The 16,632-nt window shown below is 42.9% G+C and overlaps 11 non-coding genes across 11 annotated transcripts; all 11 read right to left on the reverse strand.

The window, feature by feature from the left end:
- Positions 1-402: 402 nt before the first annotated feature.
- Positions 403-475, reverse strand: trnaf-gaa (transfer RNA phenylalanine (anticodon GAA)). The gene has a single exon. It is a non-coding gene; the product is annotated as a tRNA-Phe (tRNA).
- Positions 476-604: 129 nt separating this feature from the next.
- Positions 605-677, reverse strand: trnaf-gaa (transfer RNA phenylalanine (anticodon GAA)). Its single transcript has one exon. It is a non-coding gene; the product is annotated as a tRNA-Phe (tRNA).
- A 2,461-nt stretch (positions 678-3,138) lies between these two features.
- trnaf-gaa (transfer RNA phenylalanine (anticodon GAA)) lies at positions 3,139-3,210 on the reverse strand. The gene has a single exon. It is a non-coding gene; the product is annotated as a tRNA-Phe (tRNA).
- A 407-nt stretch (positions 3,211-3,617) lies between these two features.
- On the reverse strand, positions 3,618-3,690 carry trnaf-gaa (transfer RNA phenylalanine (anticodon GAA)). The gene has a single exon. It is a non-coding gene; the product is annotated as a tRNA-Phe (tRNA).
- A 1,727-nt stretch (positions 3,691-5,417) lies between these two features.
- trnaf-gaa (transfer RNA phenylalanine (anticodon GAA)) lies at positions 5,418-5,490 on the reverse strand. Its single transcript has one exon. It is a non-coding gene; the product is annotated as a tRNA-Phe (tRNA).
- Positions 5,491-6,504: 1,014 nt separating this feature from the next.
- On the reverse strand, positions 6,505-6,577 carry trnaf-gaa (transfer RNA phenylalanine (anticodon GAA)). The gene has a single exon. It is a non-coding gene; the product is annotated as a tRNA-Phe (tRNA).
- A 902-nt stretch (positions 6,578-7,479) lies between these two features.
- On the reverse strand, positions 7,480-7,552 carry trnaf-gaa (transfer RNA phenylalanine (anticodon GAA)). The gene has a single exon. It is a non-coding gene; the product is annotated as a tRNA-Phe (tRNA).
- Positions 7,553-7,952: 400 nt separating this feature from the next.
- Positions 7,953-8,025, reverse strand: trnaf-gaa (transfer RNA phenylalanine (anticodon GAA)). The gene has a single exon. It is a non-coding gene; the product is annotated as a tRNA-Phe (tRNA).
- A 7,206-nt stretch (positions 8,026-15,231) lies between these two features.
- On the reverse strand, positions 15,232-15,304 carry trnaf-gaa (transfer RNA phenylalanine (anticodon GAA)). Its single transcript has one exon. It is a non-coding gene; the product is annotated as a tRNA-Phe (tRNA).
- A 408-nt stretch (positions 15,305-15,712) lies between these two features.
- Positions 15,713-15,785, reverse strand: trnaf-gaa (transfer RNA phenylalanine (anticodon GAA)). The gene has a single exon. It is a non-coding gene; the product is annotated as a tRNA-Phe (tRNA).
- Positions 15,786-16,166: 381 nt separating this feature from the next.
- trnaf-gaa (transfer RNA phenylalanine (anticodon GAA)) lies at positions 16,167-16,240 on the reverse strand. The gene has a single exon. It is a non-coding gene; the product is annotated as a tRNA-Phe (tRNA).
- Between the last annotated feature and the right edge of the window lie 392 nt (positions 16,241-16,632).

Raw genomic sequence — 16,632 nt, forward strand, 5'->3', positions numbered from 1 at the left:
AAATCATAGACGCACCGACAATCGACTGGAATTTCAGCGACAAACTTTTTGTTGGGTAGCTTTGCATGAGTCGTTCTTTTTTATGAACTAAAGATTGTGTAGAGGCCAGACTGTGGAGTGTAAATCATTTTCTAAAAGACTTTTCATGGTTCACCTTGCAGCCTAAAACTGCCTAAGAGCCTCTTGCTCTTTGGAGAGTTGTTATGTTTACCAGGCAGCTTGTTGTACGCACTGGTTCCTCCACGTCATGGTGTGAAAGGCTTTTGATAGCTTTTGGTTATACTTCCACGTTTCTATCATCTCTATTAATAGGGTAACTGAATTTAGGGTGTGGTTGGGAGAAGCATTGCCTAAAGATGAAAATTTCTAATTGCATAGCTTTAAAACTACAGCTTTTGCATCTGCCAAAACCCGGGATTGAACCTGGGACCTTTAGAGATTCAGTCTAACGCTCTCCCAACTGAGCTATTATGGCAAAAGGGTCTTGATACCTTTATGTCATACTTCCACATTTCTATAATCAACTGAAGTTGGGATGCGGTTTGGAAGAGCACTAAAGATGTAGATCTCTAACTTCCAACCTTGAGAAATATGCCTTCATATCTGCCGAAACCCGGGATCGAACCAGGGACCTTTAGATCTTCAGTCTAACGCTCTCCCAACTGAGCTATTTCGGCATGTAAAACTACTGCTATGGAGGCCAACGAGTGAGAAACAAATATATTTTTGACTGATATGTCTGTTGGAAATTTGTAAAGATTCTTAGTCATCCAAATCATGGTTTCTTCAACAGTCGTACAAGTGTACAGGGGACTTGCTTGTGACTCACCTCTCATCAAGAAGCATTTTTCGTCCTTACTGCCTAAGAGTCTCTTGCTGTTTCGAGAGTTCTTATGTTTACCACGCAGCTTGTTTTACCTACAGGTTCCTCAAAGTCATGGTTTGAAGGCTGTCGATACCTTTACATCATACATCCACATTTCTATCATCTCTATTATTAGGGTAACTGAATTTAGGGTGTGGTTGGGAGAAGCACTGCCTAAAGATGAAAATTTCATAGCTTAAAACTACAGCTTTTGGTTCGGGATCAAACCAGGGACCTTCAGAGCTTCAGTCTAACACTCTCCCAACTGAGCTATTTTGGCATGTAAAACTACTGGTATAGAAGCTAAGTAGTGATAAACAAATGTTTATTTGAGTTACATATGTGGTGAAAATCTGTGAAAATTCTCAGTCATCCAACTCATGATTTCATCAGAAGTTCTCCAAGTGTACAGGGGACTTGCTTGTGACTCACGTCTAATCAAGAAGCCTTTTTTGTCCTAACTGCCTTAGAGTCTCTTGCTGATTCGAGAGTGTTAACCACGGAGCTTGTTGTACCTACAGGTTCCTCAAAGTCATGGTTTGAAAGGCTGTTGATACCTTAACGTCATACATCCACATATCTATCATCTCTATTATTAGGGTAACTGAAGTTAGGGTGTGGTTGGGAGAAGCACTGCCTAAAGATGAAAATTTCTAAGTTCATAGCTTTAAAACTACAGCTTTTGCATCTGCCGAAACCCGGGATGGAACTAGGGACCTTTAGAGCTTCAGTCTAACTCTCTCCCAACTGAGCTATTTCGGCATGTAAAGCTACTGGTATAGAAGCTAAGTAGTGAGAAACAAATGTATATTTGAGTGACATATATGGTGAAAATCTGTGAAGATTCTCAGTCATTCAAATCATGATTTCATCAGAAGTTCTCCAAGTGTACAGTTGTGCTGCTTGTGACTCACCTATCATCCAAAAAGCTTTTTCAGTCCTTCCTGATTGCCAGCCTCTAAATTTTTTGAGAGTTCTTATGATTACCAAGCAGCTTGTTCTACCCATTGTTTCATCCAAGTTATGGTTAGAAAGGCTTTTGAAACCTTTATGTCATACTTCCACATTTCTATCATCTCTATCACTAGGGTAATTGAAGTTGGGATGTGGTTTGGGATAAGCACAGCTCAATATTGGGATATCTAACTTCCAACCTTGAGCGCTATGTCTTCATATCTGCCGAAACCCGGGATTCGAACCAGGGACCTTAAGATCTTCAGTCTAACAAACTCCCAACTGAGCTATTTCGGCATGTAAAACTACTGGTATGGAGGCCATCTAGTGAGAAACAAATATATTTTTGACTGATATTTCTGTTGGAAATTTGTAAAGATTCTTAGTCATCCAAATCATGGTTTCTTCAAAAGTTGTACAAGTGTACAGGGGACTTGCTTGTGACTCACATCTCATCAAGAAGCCTTTTTCGTCCTAACTGCCTAAGAGTCTCTTGCTGTTTCGAGAGTTCTTATGTTTACCACGCAGCTTGTTGTACCTACAGGTTCCTCAAAGTCATGGTTTGAAAGGCTGTTGATACCTTTACGTCATACTTCCACATTTCTATCAATAGGGTAACTGAAGTTGGGATGTGGTTTGGGATAAGCACAGCTCAATATCCAGAATATTCATCCAGAATGCAGCAGCTCGACTGGTTTTTAACCAACCTAAATTCACTCACACTACTCCTCTCCTCCGCTCCCTTCACTGGTTACCAGTGGCTGCTCGCATCCGGTTCAAAACACTAGTACTTGCGTACCATGCTGTGAACGGATCCGGTCCAGTCTACATCCAGGACATGGTCAAACGTTACACCCCACCCCGATCACTCCGCTCTGCTTCGGCCAATCAGCTCGTTGCTCCCTCACTGCGAGCTAAACAATCATCAAAAACACGACTGTTTTCCGTCCTGGCTCCTAAATGGTGGAATGAGCTCCCCATTGACATCCGGACATCAGAAAGTCTACACATCTTCCGCCGAAAACTAAAAACATACCTCTTCCGACTTTACCTTGAATAAATAAAAAAAAAAAAAAAACACGAACAACTTTTTGAAACTAACACTTTAGTAGCACTTAAATGGCACTTACTTATAGCACTTTGTAGTATTGCTTTATTTGAAGAAATTGTATTTTCTTGATTCTTGTCGTCCTTGGTATGTACCCTCGGGTTTGAATGCACTTATTGTAAGTCGCTTTGGATAAAAGCGTCAGCTAAATGAAATGTAATGTAATATTGGGATATCTAACTTCCAACCTTGAGCACTATGCCTTCATATCTGCCGAAACCCAGGATGAACCAGGGACCTTTAGATCTTCAGTCTAACGCTCTCCCAACTGAGCTATTTCGGCATGTAAAACTACTGGTATGGAGGCCTTCTAGTGAGAAACAAATATATTTTTGACTGATATTTCTGTTGGAAATTGTAAAGATTCTTAGTCATCCAAATCATGGTTTCTTCAAAAGTTGTACAAGTGTACAGGGGACTTGCTTGTGACTCACGTCTCATCAAGAAGCCTTTTTCGTCCTAACTGCCTAAGAGTCTCTTGCTGTTTCGAGAGTTCTTATGTTTACCACGCAGCTTGTTGTACCTACAGGTTCCTCAAAGTCATGGTTTGAAAGGCTGTTGATACCTTTACGTCATACATCCACATGTCTATCATCTCTATTATTAGGGTAACTGAAGTTAGGGTGTGGTTGGGAGAAGCACTGCCTAAACATGAAAATTTCATAGCTTTAAAAATACAGCTTTTGCATCTGCCGAAACCCAGGATCGAACCAGGGACCTTTAGAGCTTCAGTCTAACGCTCTCCCAACTGAGCTATTTCGGCATGTAAAACTACTGGTATATAAGCTAAGTATTGAGAAACAAATGTATATTTGAGTGACATATCTGGTGAAAATCTGTGAAGATTCTCAGTCATTCAAATCATGACTTCATCAGAAGTTCTCCAAGTGTACAGTTGTGTTGCTTGTGACTCACCTATCATCCAAAAAGCTTTTTCAGTCCTTCCTGATTGCCAGCCTCTAACTTTTTTGAGAGTTCTTATGACTACCAAGCAGCTTGTTCTACCCATTGTTTCCTCCAAGCTATGGTTTGAAAGGCTTTTGAAACCTTTATGTCATACTTCCACATTTCTATAATCTCTATCACTAGGGTAACTGAAGTTGGGATGGGGTTTGGGCTAAGCACAGCTAAATACTGGGATATCTAACTTCCAACCTTGAGCGCCATGCCTTCATATCTGCCAAATCCCGGGATCGAAACAGGGATTTTTAGATCTTCAGTCTAACGCTCTACAAACTGAGCTATTTCGGCATGTAAAACTACTGGTATGGAGGCCATGTAGTGAGAAACAAATATATTTTTGACTGATATTTCTGTGGGTAATTTGTAAAGATTCTCAGTCATCCAAATCATGGTTTCTTCAAAAGTTGTACAAGTGTACAGGGGACCTGCTTGTGACTCACCTATCATCCAAAAAGCTTTTTCAGTCCTTCCTGATTGCCAGCCTCTACATTTTTTGAGAGTTCTTATGATTACCAAGCAGCTTGTTCTACCCATTGTTTCATCCAAGTTATGGTTAGAAAGGCTTTTGAAACCTTTATGTCATACTTCCACATTTCTATCATCTCTATCACTAGGGTAATTGAAGTTGGGATGTGGTTTGGGATAAGCACAGCTCAATATTGGGATATCTAACTTCCAACCTTGAGCACTATGTCTTCATATCTGCCGAAACCCGGGATTCGAACCAGGGACCTTAAGATCTTCAGTCTAACAAACTCCCAACTGAGCTATTTCGGCATGTAAAACTACTGGTATGGAGGCCATCTAGTGAGAAACAAATATATTTTTGACTGATATTTCTGTTGGAAATTTGTAAAGATTCTTAGTCATCCAAATCATGGTTTCTTCAAAAGTTGTACAAGTGTACAGGGGACTTGCTTGTGACTCACCTCTCATCAAGAAGCATTTTTCGTCCTTACTGCCTAAGAGTCTCTTGCTGTTTCGAGAGTTCTTATGTTTACCACGCAGCTTGTTTTACCTACAGGTTCCTCAAAGTCATGGTTTGAAGGCTGTCGATACCTTTACATCATACATCCACATTTCTATCATCTCTATTATTAGGGTAACTGAATTTAGGGTGTGGTTGGGAGAAGCACTGCCTAAAGATGAAAATTTCATAGCTTAAAACTACAGCTTTTGGTTCGGGATGAATGACTGAGAATCTCAGTCATTCAAATCATGACTTCATCAGAAGTTCTCCAAGTGTACAGTTGTGTTGCTTGTGACTCACCTATCATCCAAAAAGCTTTTTCAGTCCTTCCTGATTGCCAGCCTCTAACTTTTTTGAGAGTTCTTATGATTACCAAGCAGGTTGTTCTACCCATTGTTTCCTCAAAGTTACGGTTTGAAAGGCTTTTGAAACCTTTATGTCATACTTCCACATTTCTATAATCACTAGGGTAACTGAAGGTGGGATGTGGTTTGGGATAAGCACAGCTCACTATTGGGATATCTAACTTCCAACCTTGAGCGTTATGCCTTCATATCTGCCGAAACCCAGGATCGAACCAGGGACCTTTAGATCTTCAGTCCAATGCTCTCCCAACTGAGCTATTTCGGCATGTAAAACCAGTGGAATGGAGCCCATGTAGTTAGACACAAATATATTTTTGACTGATATTTCTGTTGGAAATTTGTTAAGATTCTTAGTCATCCAAATCATGGTTTCTTCAAAAGTTGTACAAGGGACTTGCTTGTGACTCACCTCTCATCAAGAAGACTTTTTCGTCCTAACCGCCTAAGAGTCTCTTGCTGTTTCGAGAGTTCTTATGTTTACCACGCAGATTGTTGTACCTACAGGTTCCTCAAAGTCATGGTTTGAAAGGCTGTTGATACCTTTACGTCATACTTCCACATTTCTATCAATAGGGTAACTGAAGTTGGGATGTGGTTTGGGATAAGCACAGCTCAATATCCAGAATATTCATCCAGAATGCAGCAGCTCGACTGGTTTTTAACCAACCTAAATTCACTCACACTACTCCTCTCCTCCGCTCCCTTCACTGGTTACCAGTGGCTGCTCGCATCCGGTTCAAAACACTAGTACTTGCGTACCATGCTGTGAACGGATCCGGTCCAGTCTACATCCAGGACATGGTCAAACGTTACACCCCACCCCGATCACTCCGCTCTGCTTCGGCCAATCAGCTCGTTGCTCCCTCACTGCGAGCTAAACAATCATCAAAAACACGACTGTTTTCCGTCCTGGCTCCTAAATGGTGGAATGAGCTCCCCATTGACATCCGGACATCAGAAAGTCTACACATCTTCCGCCGAAAACTAAAAACATACCTCTTCCGACTTTACCTTGAATAAATAAAAAAAAAAAAAAAACACGAACAACTTTTTGAAACTAACACTTTAGTAGCACTTAAATGGCACTTACTTATAGCACTTTGTAGTATTGCTTTATTTGAAGAAATTGTATTTTCTTGATTCTTGTCGTCCTTGGTATGTACCCTCGGGTTTGAATGCACTTATTGTAAGTCGCTTTGGATAAAAGCGTCAGCTAAATGAAATGTAATGTAATATTGGGATATCTAACTTCCAACCTTGAGCACTATGCCTTCATATCTGCCGAAACCCGGGATCGAACCAGGGACCTTTAGATCTTCAGTCTAACGCTGTCCCAACAGAGCTATTTCGGCATGTAAAACTACTGGATTGGAGGCCATCTAGTGAGACACAAATATATTTTTGAGTGATATTTCTGTTGGAAATTTGTAAAGATTCTCAGTCATCCAAATCATGGTTTCTTCAAAAGGTGTACAAGGGACTTGCTCACAAGAAAGTCCCTTGTACTCACCTCTCATCAAGAAGCCTTTTTCATCCTAACCGCCTAAGAGTCTCTTGCTGTTTCGAGAGTTCTTATGTTTACCACGCAGATTGTTGTACCTAAAGGTTTCTCAATGTCATGGTTTGAAAGGCTGTTGATACCTTTACGTCATACATCCACATTTCTATCATCTCTATTATCAGGGTAACTGAAGTTAGGGTGTGGTTGGGAGAAGCACTGCCTAAAGATGAAAATGTCATAGCTTTAAAAATACAGCTTTTGCATCTGCCAAAACCCAGGATCGAACCAGTGACCTTTAGAGCTTCAGTCTAGCGCTCTCCCAACTTAGCTATTTCGGCATGTAAAACTACTGGTATGGAGGCTAAGTAGTGAGAAACAAATGTATATTTGAGTGACATATTTGGTGAAAATCTGTGAAGATTCTCAGTCATTCAAATCATGACTTCATCAGAAGTTCTCCAAGTGTACAGTTGTGTTGCTTGTGACTCACCTATCATCCAAAAAGCTTTTTCAGTCCTTCCTGATTGCCAGACTCTTACTTTTTTGAGAGTTCTTATGATTACCAAGCAGCTTGTTCTACCCATTGTTTCCTCCAAGTTATGGTTTGAAAGGCTTTTGAAACCTTTATGTCATACTTCCACATTTCTATCATCTCTATCACTAGGGTTACTGAAGTTGGGATGTGGTTTGGGATAAGCACAGCTAAATATTAGGTTCTCTAACTTCCAACCTTGAGCACTATGCCTTCATATCTGCCGAAACCCGGGATCGAACCAGGGACCTTTAGATCTTCAGTCTAACGCTCTCCCATCTGAGCTATTTCGGCATGTAAATCTACTGGTATGGAGGCCATGTAGTGAGAAACAAAGATATTTTTGACTGATATTTCTGTTGGAAATTTGTAAAGATCCTTAGTCATCCAAATCATGGTTTCTTCAAAAGTTGTACAGGGGACTTGCTTGTGACTCACGTCTCATCAAGAAGCCTTTTTCGTCCTAACTGCCTAAGAGTTTCTTGCTGTTTCGAGAGTTCTTATGTTTACCACGCAGCTTGTTGTACCTACAGGTTCCTCAATGTCATGGTTTGAAAGGCTGTTGATACCTTTACGTCATACATCCACATTTCTATCATCTCTATTATTAGGGTAACTGAAGTTAGGGTGTGGTTGGGAGAAGCACTGCCTAAAGATGAAAATTTCATAGCTTTAAAACTACAGCTTTTGCATCTGCCGAAACCCCGGATCGAAACAGGGACCTTTAGAGCTTCAGTCTAACGCTCTCCCTACTGAGCTATTTCGGCATGTAAAACTACTGGTATAGAAGCTAAGTAGTGAGAAACAAATGTATATTTGAGTGACATATCTGGTGAAAATCTGTGAAGATTCTCAGTCATTCAAATCATGACTTCATCAGAAGTTCTCCAAGTGTACAGTTGTGTTGCTTGTGACTCACCTATCATCCAAAAAGCTTTTTCAATCCTTCCTGATTGCCAGCCTCTAACTTTTTTGAGAGTTCTTATGATTACCAAGCAGCTTGTTCTACCCATTGTTTCCTCCAAGTTACGGTTTGAAAGGCTTTTGAAACCTTTATGTCATACTTCCACATTTCTATAATCTCTATCACTAGGGTAACTGAAGTTGGGATGTGGTTTGGGATAAGCACAGCTCAATATTGGGATATCTAACTTCCAACCTTGAGCGCTATGCCTTCATATCTGCCGAAACCCGGGATCGAACCAGGGACCTTTAGATCTTCAGTCTAACGCAACTACTGGAATGGAGGCCATCTAGTGAGACACAAATATATTTTTGACTGATATTTCTGTTGGAAATTTGTAAAGATTCTTAGTCATCCAAATCATGGTTTCTTCAAAAGTTGTACAGGGGACTTGCTTGTGACTCACGTCTCATCAAGAAGCCTTTTTCGTCCTAACTGCCTAAGAGTCTCTTGCTGTTTCGAGAGTTCTTATGTTTACCACGCAGCTTGTTGTACCTACAGGTTCCTCAATGTCATGGTTTGAAAGGCTGTTGATACCTTTACGTCATACATCCACATTTCTATCATCTCTATTATTAGGGTAACTGAAGTTAGGGTGTGGTTGGGAGAAGCACTGCCTAAAGATGAAAATTTCATAGCTTTAAAACTACAGCTTTTGCATCTGTCGAAACCCCGGATCGAAACAGGGACCTTTAGAGCTTCAGTCTAACGCTCTCCCTACTGAGCTATTTCGGCATGTAAAACTACTGGTATAGAAGCTAAGTAGTGAGAAACAAATGTATATTTGAGTGACATATCTGGTGAAAATCTGTGAAGATTCTCAGTCATTCAAATCATGATTTCATCAGAAGTTCTCCAAGTGTACAGTTGTGTTGCTTGTGACTCACCTATCATCCAAAAAGCTTTTTCAGTCCTTCCTGTGACGGCCCTCTGACTGTTATAGGTAACCTGCTCTGCTCCTCCCCAGGTCTCTCTTCTCAGGTGGTTCCAGATGGGCGGAGCTGCCCAATCAACACCAATCAGAGGGTGCCAGATAAAAGGCTCACCAGTCTGCCCATGGCTGGCTCCCTCTCCAGACCCACTATGTTTGGTTAAACTTTCTGTCTGTCAATAAATGATGGTTAGTTTTCAGTTTAAACCTTGGTGTGTCTCCGTATTTGTTATGGCCAAGAGCCGGGCCGTGACAAATTGGGGTCGTTCAATTTCGGTTGAATCAGGTAGTGGTAAGCATTTTTTGTTGAACTCAAATCGATTGATTTTGGTTTTTCTTGATTGTGTGGCTCCCAGGTGCCTTGATTTGTAGGGGCACACTTGATTACTTAGGTGTACCTCCTGTGACGTTCCTTTGTTGAAGGAAAGGAGTAGTCACTTGTTGTTCTTGTTGTTAAATGAATTTATTCGGGTGGCCAAGAGGCTATAGGAAAGTGCACCGCTGTGTGTTGTGGTAAAGCCTTGATTGGCATTGGGGAGACACGCTGAGGTTTGTTAAGTTTATTAAATTAAACTTGGTCTACGTTGTTTTCTGCTCGGGGTCTGGACGAGAGAGGGGGAGCATTTGTTTTGTGCAACATTCAGGTAGTTTTCATTTATGCTTGATAGGTAGCCTGGAGCAAGACGCAGTACTAGGACTCACCGTTGTGCAATTAAGATTGCGGGGCTTCCCTGTAAGGTTACGGCTTCATCCCTTTGGGTGTTGCTGAGCGCTTCCAGTAGTGTTGTGGTGACCGCGGTTAGCAGCAGTTGTCTCGGGGGCACATCCATGTGCTTGGGGGGAGGCGCCAGCGTGCTGGTCTTCTTTCCCGATCCATGGGCTTCAAGGCGTAAGTACCCGCTGCCAGTAGCCACATGCAGACTAGGGTTGAGCTTAATAAGATTTTTGTGTAGGTAGTTAGAGGGAACGCACCGTCTACGAGGTGGTTAAGTGCCTCTGGTGAGCAGCGGAGAGTCTTGGTCTGCTCTCTTGGGTCCGTAGGCATTCTGCAGTCATGGCTGGCATAGAAACATTTTTTGATGCTCCATCTGAGGAGTTATTGGAACGATTTACAAAGGCTCAATTATTACAAATCTCTGAACATTATGGCGTTGCAATAACTGGAAAGAAAAAACAGGAGGTTAAGGAATGTCTCATAGCAAATCTGGAGAAAGATGACATTTTGCAAAGGTGCGCACAGGTTGTCTCTCCCAGTGTTGCAAAGGGGCTACCCTTCGCTTGTGTCGATAGTCCCTGGGTTAACATTTGACCAACAAAAAGAGCTGATGTTGATACAATTGGAACATGAAAGAATGAAAATAGATTAGGAATTGGCACTCGAAAAAATTAAAATGGAAAAGCAACTAGGTGAAATGGAGTTGCAACGACGAAAGCTGGATTTGGTTAGTGCGGGTAAACTCTCTGGTGATTCCGTGTTTGATGGGCATGGTTCACTTGAGTCTGGTGGTGCGTCGTCGCGTCCTTTTGATATTATTCGTAACCTGAGCCTTTTGCCCAAATTTAATGAAAGAGACCCGGACACATTTTTTTCTTTGTTCGAGCGTATTGCGGATACACAGGGTTGGCCCCTCACTGAGCGAACGTTGATGTTGCAGTGTGCTTTCACAGGAAAGGCTCAGGAGGCATACGCAGCACTGAGTAACACTGATAGCCAAAGTTATACCAAAGTTAAGGCTGCTGTGCTGAAGGTATACGAGTTGGTGCCAGAGGCATACCGTCAGCACTTCAGAAATTGGAGAAGAGGGAAGACGCAGTCACATTTAGAATTTGCACGTGATTTGGTGTTGCACTTTAATCGCTGGTGCGCTGCGTCAGAGGTTGACAACTTTGAAAGTTTGTGCGACCTGATATTGCTTGAGCAGTTTAAGACTGCAGTTCCACAACAGATTGCTACTTACGTCGGTGAAAAGGAAGTTAAAACAGTTGCTGAAGCTGCTGCGCTAGCAGACGACTACACCTTGACGCACAAGGGTACGTTTGGAGAGCCTCGCCCTTATGTTGCTGACTCTGGGTTCAGGAGAAATATCCCTTTGTTTGATATGCAGCCTGCTGCTGGTCTAGGTAGAGTCGTCGGGTCAGTATACAGGAGTGATCATAGTGCACGGGAGGTTGACAAAGTTTGTAACTATTGTCGTAAAAAGGGACATTGGAAGTCTGAGTGTTATGCACTCAGGCCAAGAAGTGGATCGAGTGGTGCCCAGAACGGTTCGGAACCGCAAGGGGCCGGTCTGGCTGCCCCTGTGGTGAAACGGGTCGGTTATGTCACCCCAGAATCTGAACCATCACCCAAAACTCAGCCCTCCCCAGGTTTTGATTCTTATCTGCCCTTCGTAACGGAAGGGTTTGTGTCTCTGTTGGAAGGTGACAACAGGGTTCCTGTGAAAATGTTGCGTGATACTGGTGCATTTGACACGTTCATTGTAGCGTCAGTTCTGCCGTTTTCAGAAAACTCTGATACTGGTGACTTCATTCCAGTCCTTGGAATGGGCATGAACGTTTTGAATGTTCCCTTACACAAGATAAGGCTCTGATTTGTTCCAGGGTGAAGCGCAGGTGGGAGTTCGGCCAGCGTTACCATTGAAGGAGTCACAATGATATTGGGTAATGGTTTGGTTGGTGCGCGTGTTTGGGCTGATGTGCCATCTGTTGTGGTAGCGTCAGTACCGCTGGTTAAAAGCAGGCCTGATGATAGCGAAAGGGAGTTTACCGAGGTGTTCACTGCTTGTGCAGCCACCCGTGCGATGCGCCGTACAAACGATGTTAAAAAAGTGGATGATGACCCAGAAACTGTCAGGTTATCCTTGTCTGATTTTCCCTTGTCTGTCTCTCACGGTGACCTGGTGAGAGAGCAGCAGGTGGACCCTTCTCTGAAGCCTCTATTTGAGAGGGCTCTCCCTGCTGCTGGTGCGAGGGACAGTGCACAGGCATACTTCGTTCATGATGAGGTTCTTGTGAGAAAGTGGGTGCCACATGGTCCTGATTTGTTGGAGATCCTATTTTCCAGATTGTCGTGCCTTCCAAATTTCATAGTGTGGTTTTGCAGGTGTCACATGACGAGTGTGGACACATGGGTGTCCGTAAAACATATGATCGCATTTTGCGTTATTTTTTTTGGCCTCGTCTAAAGAGGGATGTGGCTTCATATATTAAAACTTGCCATACGTGTCAGTTGACCGGAAAACCGAATCAGAGCATAAAGCCTGTTCCTCTCTGCCCAATCATGGCAATTGGTCAACCGTTTGAGCATCTCATTATTGACTGTGTTGGTCCCCTACCGCGTTCGCGTTCGGGTGCAATCTATCTGTTGACAGTGATGTGTCAGAGCACTAGGTATCCGGCAGCATACCCATTACGCACCATCACTACTAAGTCGGTAGTGCGTGCCCTGACTCAGTTCATCTCCATATTTGGAATCCCCAAAGTCATTCAATCAGACCAAGGTTCTAACTTTTCCTCTCATCTGTTTGCACAGGTTTTGAAACAACTCTGGGTGAAACATAACAAGGCGTCAGCCTACCACGCGCAGAGTCAGGGAGCTCTTGAGAGGTTCCACGCCACGTTGAAGTCTTTACTCCGTGCGTACTGTACTCAGTTGGACGGAGACTGGGAAGAGGGGTTACCGTGGTTGATGCTGGGGGCTAGGGAGGTAAGTCAGGAAAGTACAGGCTTTAGCCCAAATGATCTGGTGTTTGGACACACAGTGCGTGGCCCTTTGTCAGTCTTGCAGGACGATTGGAAGAATTCTGAGCCACCTAAAAACTTGCTGCATTATGTAAATGGATTCAGGAATAGGCTATATGCTGCTGGAGAGCTAGCAAAAGAGAAACTTGCAGGCGCCCAACATAAAATGAAGCGTCTTTATGACCGTCGATCTGAGCAACGCACGTTTTCCCCGGGTGATCAAGTCCTCGCTCTGCTACCTTTGGTCGGTTCCCCCTTTCAGGCTAAATTTACTGGTCCACATACAGTTGTAAAGAAAGTTTCAGACCAAAACTATTTGATTGCCACGCCTTTGCGTAGGAAACCTAACCAACTCTGTCATATTAACCTACAGAAGAATTATTACGATCGTGTGTCCTCTCCAGTATGCCCCCGTCCGGCGTGTTTGGCTAATACAGTCCTTGTGGACTCCATCCCTCATGCGGTGGCAGAGCTTGAGGAGGATGGGTTGTCCACTCCTGACCAATCCCTGTTAAATGGTAGGTTGAAAAATTCGGAATCACTTGTTAACCTTGACAGCTCGTTGCGCCATTTGGGGGAGGTTGAACGCACTCAGCTTATAACCCTCATCCATAATTATCCATCTCTTTTTGGTGTTACTCCTTCACGTTCAACTTTAATCGAACATGATATTGATGTAGGTGATGCAAGGCCCATTCGTCAACGTTTTTATAGGGTGAATCCTGAAAAACGTAAGCAGATGGATTCGGAAATAAAATATATGCTCGAAAATAACATTGCAGTTCCGTCATCGTCCAGCTGGGCGTCTCCATGTTTGACGGTTCCAAAACCTGATAATACGCCAAGATTTTGCACAGACCTGCGCAAGGTTAATAACGTGACAAAGCCAGATTCATACCCACTTCCACGTATGGATGATTGCATAGACCAAGTTTCCTCTACAACGTTTATTTCAAAATTTGATTTGTTGAAAGGATATTGGCAGGTGCCATTGTCCGAGAGGGCTCGAGATATATCAGCTTTCATAACTCCTTCCGGCCTTTATTCCTACACGGTGATGCCGTTTGGTTTGAGAAATGCTCCAGCCACGTTTCAGCGTTTAATGAATATGGTTGTGCGTGACCTGGAGGGCTGTGCAGTGTATTTAGATGATGTTGTCATCTACTCTGACAACTGGGAAACTCACTTGCAGCGTATCGATGCTTTATTCGGCCAATTGGCTGACGCGTGCCTCACAGTCAATCTAGCGAAATGCGAGTTTGCAAAGGCGTCGGTGACCTACCTCGGACGACTGGTCGGACATGGTACAGTGTCGCTGTTGCGTGCCAAAGTAGAGGCTATAGACATGTACCAAAGACCCACAACCAAAAAAGAGCTGCAGCGATTTTTGGGCCTTGTGGGTTATTACCGCAGTTTCTGTAGGAATTTTTCCACTGTCGTTACCCCTCTCACTAATTTGTTGAGAGGTGATGCTAAATACCTTTGGGGTGATGTCTGTCAGCAGGCTTTTGAAAATGTGAAGTCCCTTCTCTGTGCTGCTCCAATGTTGGCAGCTCCTCGTATGGATGAGCTTTTTAAGCTCCAGGTAGACGCTAGTCAGGTGGGCGCAGGGGCTGTCCTCCTCCAGGCCGATGAGCTTGGCATAGAGAAACCAGTTAGTTTCTTTTCAAAGAAATTTAATACGCACCAGCTGAACTACTCCGTCATTGAAAAGGAGGCTCTCGCCTTGGTCTGGGCTTTAGTTCAATTTGAGGTGTACATTATGTCTGGCCTTTCTCCTTTGATTGTGTATACTGATCATAACCCCTTGACTTACCTTAATTCGCTAAAGTGTCCGAATCAAAGACTTGTGCGCTGGTCTTTATTTTTGCAGGGATATACTTTGGACATACGTCACATTAGAGGGAAGGACAATGTAGTGGCAGATTCGTTGTCCCGAGCACCCTGCTAAAATAGCCTAATGTTGAAAGTGCTGTACATGTTATCTTCCTCCTTTCTTACTCTCCACTACAATCGCTCGCAGGATCCTGCTGCTGAGGTTGGAGGAGTGGCTGGGTGCAGACGCGTAGGAACTGGGCAACAGTTTTTTTTATTTTTTAGTTAGTCAATCCATCTTTTATTAGATATATTAAACGTTACTATGATTAGTAGAGTTCCATTGGAACCCTTTTCCTATGGGGGCGGGGTGTGACGGCCCTCTGACTGTTATAGGTAACCTGCTCTGCTCCTCCCCAGGTCTCTCCTCTCAGGTAACTGAAGTTGGGATGGGGATTGGGATAAGCACAGCTCAATATTGGGATATCTAACTTCCAACATTGAGCTTTATGCCTTCATATCTGCCGAAACCCGGGATCGAACCAGGGACCTTTAGATCTTCCGTCTAACGCTCTCCCAACTGAGCTATTTCGGAATGTAAAACTACTGGTATAGAAGCTAAGTAGTGAGAAACAAATGTATATTTGAGTGATATTTCTGTTGGAAATTTGTAAAGATTCTCAGTCATCCAAATCATGGTTTCTTCAAAAGTTGTACAAGTGTACAGGGGACTTGCTTGTGTCTCACGTCTCATCAAGAAGCCTTTTTCGTCCTAACTGCCTAAGAGTCTCTTGCTGTTTCGAGAGTTCTTATGTTTACCACGCAGCTTGTTGTACCTACAGGTTCCTCAATGTCATGGTTTGAAAGGCTGTTGATACCTTTACGTCATACATCCACATTTCTATCATCTCTATTATCAGGGTAACTGAAGTTAGGGTGTGGTTGGGAGAAGCACTGCCTAAACATGAAAATTTCATAGCTTTAAAACTACAGCTTTTGCATCTGCCGAAACCCGGGATGGAACCAGGGACCTTTAGAGCTTCAGTCTAACGCTCTCCCAACTGAGCTATTTCGGCATGTAAAACTACTGGCATGGAGGCCATCTTTTTGACTGATATTTCTGTTGGGAATTTGTAAAGATTCTTAGTCATCCAAATCATGGTTTCTTCAAAAGTTGTACAGGGGACTTGCTTGTGACTCACTTCTCATCAAGAAGCCTTTTTCGTCCTAACTGCCTAAGAGTCTCTTGCTGTTTCGAGAGTTCTTATGTTTACCACGCAGCTTGTTGTACCTACAGGTTCCTCAAAGTCATGGTTTGAAAGGCTGTTGATACCTTTACGTCATACATCCACATTTCTATCATCTCTATTATCAGGGTAACTGAAGTTAGGGTGTGGTTGGGAGAAGCACTGCCTAAAGATGGAAATTTCATAGCTTACAAATACAGCTTTTGCATCTGCCGAAACCCAGGATCGAACCAGGGACCTTTTAGAGCTTCAGTCTAACACTCTCCCAACTGAGCTATTTCGGCATGTAAAACTACTGGTATAGAAGCTAAGTAGTGAGAAACAAATGTATATTTGAGTGACATATCTGGTGAAAATCTGTGAAGATTCTCAGTCATCCAAATCATGATTTCATCAGAAGTTCTTCAAGTGTACAGTTGTGTTGCTTGTGACTCACCTATCATCCAAAAGGCCTTTTCAGTCCTACCTGATTGCCTTCCTCTTACTGTTTTGAGAGTTCTTATGTTTACCAAGCAGCTTGTTCTACCCATTGTTTTTTCCAAGTTATGGTTTGAAAGGCTGTTGATACCTTTATGAAATACTTCCTCATTTCTATCATCTATTTCACTAGGGTAACTGAAGTTGGGATGGGGATTGGGATAAGCACAGCTCAATATTGGGATATCTAACTTCCAAC

The sequence above is a fragment of the Platichthys flesus genome, chromosome 2, assembly GCF_949316205.1.
Source record: "Platichthys flesus chromosome 2, fPlaFle2.1, whole genome shotgun sequence".
NCBI classification, from domain to species: domain Eukaryota; kingdom Metazoa; phylum Chordata; class Actinopteri; order Pleuronectiformes; family Pleuronectidae; genus Platichthys; species Platichthys flesus.